The 3,354-nt window shown below is 37.9% G+C and overlaps 1 protein-coding gene and 1 pseudogene across 1 annotated transcript in view; one reads left to right on the top strand and one right to left on the bottom strand.

Moving 5' to 3' along the window:
- LOC105978603 overlaps positions 1-1,045 on the bottom strand; it is a 2,516-nt pseudogene extending 1,471 nt beyond the window's left edge.
- Positions 1-3,354, top strand: part of NT5C3A (5'-nucleotidase, cytosolic IIIA) — a 68,058-nt gene that overhangs the window by 45,037 nt on the left and 19,667 nt on the right. The window lies entirely within an intron of this gene.

The raw sequence follows: 3,354 nt of genomic DNA, 5'->3' as shown, positions 1-3,354 counted from the left end.
GGCCAGTGGCTGCTCTGGTCGCTGCCTCTGCTGGTCTTGGGAAACTGTAACTCTTTATGGGAGTAGAAAGCCTCCTCTTTCTCCCTTGTCTTACCGAGACATGATTTGTGTAATCTATTACATGATTACTATGACTTTTTTATCCATTACATCAATATTGTGTCTATTTTTCTGCTACATAGCATTAAACCAGCCTAAAATTTACTTCCTTGCTTTCAGGTTTTGTTTTTGTTTTTTAACCAAAGTGAATCATGTATATAGGAAATTCCTACTATAGAAACAATGTGATACAACTTTAACTTTTATGCAATTTGTCTGTTACCTAGTTTCCAGAACTCTCAGCTACCATGTGTCCCTTTTAGAAGCAAGTAGCAATGTAGTCAGGAGGCTTGGTGGCATAGTGGTTATGCATTGGGCTCACTGCAAGGTCAGTAGTTCGAAACCACCAGTGGAAGGCAGGGCTTTCCACTCTTGTCAAGAGTTACAGTCTTTTTTTAAAGAGAGAGAGAGAGAGTCTTTAAAACCCACAGGAGCAGTTTTACTCTGTCCTGTAGAGTCACTATGAGTCGGCATGAACTTGATGGTAGTGAGTTCAGTTTGGAGCAATGTAGTCAACTCACACAATTAACACTGAAATATTGATTCATTTTTAGATCAACAACTTCCTAGGATGTTATTGAACTCATGATCTGGCTTTAAATCTCTCCTTGCAAATTACACCCACATACTTTTCTCCTTATGTTCCAAACAGCTATTTATCTTTTTCCCACATGAACTTTATATTACAGTCCCTTCCCTTCTGTCCATTTCTCCATTCTTAACCTGTCCAAATCATGCTTTCCCCAAAGCCTCACTCAGTTGGCTGTTCTTCCATTCGGTCCAGCAAAAGTTCCCTCTCGAAAGTTATTGGGACACCTTAGGCAGTACATGAAATTCCTTGGGCTCCTCTACAAGTGGCCTTCAAAAAGCCAATGGGGGAAAATTCCATTATCTTTTCATTCCTTTTTCTCACAAACATTTTGAATACTGTCATACCACATTCCATGTTAGAGAATATGCGCCTTGAGGGTCAGATGCATATCAGGCCAACACTTACAGAACCATTTTATACAGTGCCTTGCACTTAAGGAATGCTGGAGGAACAAATGAAAGCATTGGACCTGCATGGCCATCCTGCAGAGATAGGCCAGATCTTGGTAGGCAGGCAAAGATGGCTATTCCTAAAATGTAGGGATGTATAGTGTTCCAAATAAATGCTATAATCATCTGTCTATGTGTGTGAGTGAATGTGCCTGGCAGAATATGTAACTGGGGTTCTACTTTTTATATCCTTCTATCATATTCATTCATCTAGATCAGCAGTTCTCAACCTGTGGGTCGCGACCCCTTTGGGGGGTCAAATGACCCTTCACAGGGGTCTCCCAATTCATAACAGTAGCAAAATTACAGTATGAAGTAATAATGAAAATAAGTTATGTTTGGGGGGGTCACCGCAACAAGAACTGTATTAAAGGGTCGTGGCATTAGAGAACCGCTGCTCTGGATGTTGCTCTTTTGTAACAATGCACTGGTGACATGAGCTCTTGAAAACCAAGAAAGAGTATTTCTCCTGAGAGCTTCCTAAGTGGTTTCAAATGATTTTTTTTATTTTGATTTTTTTATTAATTACTTTTGTTGGGGGCCCTTACACCTCATCATAATCCGTACATTCATCCAGTGTATGAAGCACATTTGCACATATGCTGCCATCATCATTTTCAAAGCATTTTCTTTCTATTTGAGCCCTTGATATCTGCTCATCATTTTACCCCCTCCCTCCCCTGCCCACCCTACCTCTTATATCATCCTCTGTGGCCCTTCACCCACTTTTCCATTGTTCATCCCCCTGGGAGGGGGTTATATGTTGATCTTTGTTATTGATTACCCTCTCCTCCCCTCACCCTCTCCTAATCCTCCTGGTATCTCTATTCTCACTATTGGCCCTGAGGGGTTTATCTATCCTGGATTCCCTGTGTTGCGGGCTGTTATCTGTAGCAGTGTGCATGTTCTGGTCTAATCCAATTTGTTAGGTAGAATTGAGGTCATGATAGTGGGGGGAAGGAAGCACTAAAGAACTAGAGGAAAGTTGTGTGTTTCATCGGTGCTATACTGCACCCTGACTGACTCTTCTCTTCCTTGTGACCCTTCTGTGAGGAGATGTACAATTTTTATGTGGGTCATTTTATTTATTTATTTACTTGTAATGTGGGTGATTAAAAAATTATTAAGGCAAAATTAAGGTAATTAAAACTGATTATAATGAGTACCTATATAAATTCAAAGTACTGTACATGCACTCTCCTCTCCCTCTCTGATTAAAATATAATCTGTAGATTGTGAATTATACTACCCTTTTATTTTGTGATTTGTTTTTAGTTTAAGAAGAATAACATATTTAGTATAAGTTGAATGCTTTCTGCATTTTTCTTTTATGTTGTAATACAAATCTTCTGCTTTTATTTTATTTTGCTTTGATTTCCCCCTTTTTTATTATGCTTTTATTTTTTTAATCATATTTTAAATAAAACTCAATTTGAAGGTCTTCATAATCTCACCTGGGATTTAAGATGATCATTAGTCTGGGAGATTACCGTTGGATTGGTGATACCCAGCCAAATTCAGCAATTTGGTGACTTACCGTGAAGATGTGTATGGCTTATCCCAATGAATCTGCAAAATTATAGCTAATAATCTAATATCTATAGGGTTGGGAATAAAATAGCAAGTATAACTAGAAAAGTAACTGTTTCAGACATTTGATGTTTTAAAAATATAGAGTAACAATTATGAGTTTGTTTTCTCAGCACAAATAAATATTTTATGATTGGAACATCTTAACTGTCAGAATAAATGTAATTTTGGCTTTTCTTCATCCTCCTTAGTGTTGGTTCAGATTAGACTCCAGTCAATCTGGAACCTTGATTCTGGTCTGCAGTGCTTTGCTTCTTCCCCAACATTTTACATTCAGCCTTATTGTCAAATGAATTCTTCTTTGTTCTTTTAATCATAAGTGATGGAACTTTTGGTACCTCTGTGTAATAACCATATAATTGTTATGACCAAACTTAAAATTCTTCAGGCAACTCAAAATCCATTGCCTTCAAATTTGAAGTGTCATTATTTTATGTGCCACCATACAAGTGTGTTTCTTTTCAAAAGCAATTGAAGAAGAAATCTGGGGATGTCATGGAAATATCATGAAGGGGCATAATTAATGTTCTGGTATTCTTAAACACATGTCATACTGTTGTTGTAAATGAACAGAGACGCAGAGGAACGAGAAGCACATGGAATGAATCTGTGAAACAGCAGAGG

This window comes from Echinops telfairi, unplaced genomic scaffold (genome assembly GCF_000313985.2).
Source record: "Echinops telfairi isolate 266 unplaced genomic scaffold, ASM31398v2 ScPeMD7_23;HRSCAF=83, whole genome shotgun sequence".
Taxonomy (NCBI): Eukaryota; Metazoa; Chordata; class Mammalia; order Afrosoricida; family Tenrecidae; genus Echinops; species Echinops telfairi.
This window is presented reverse-complemented; position numbering and strand designations above follow the sequence as displayed.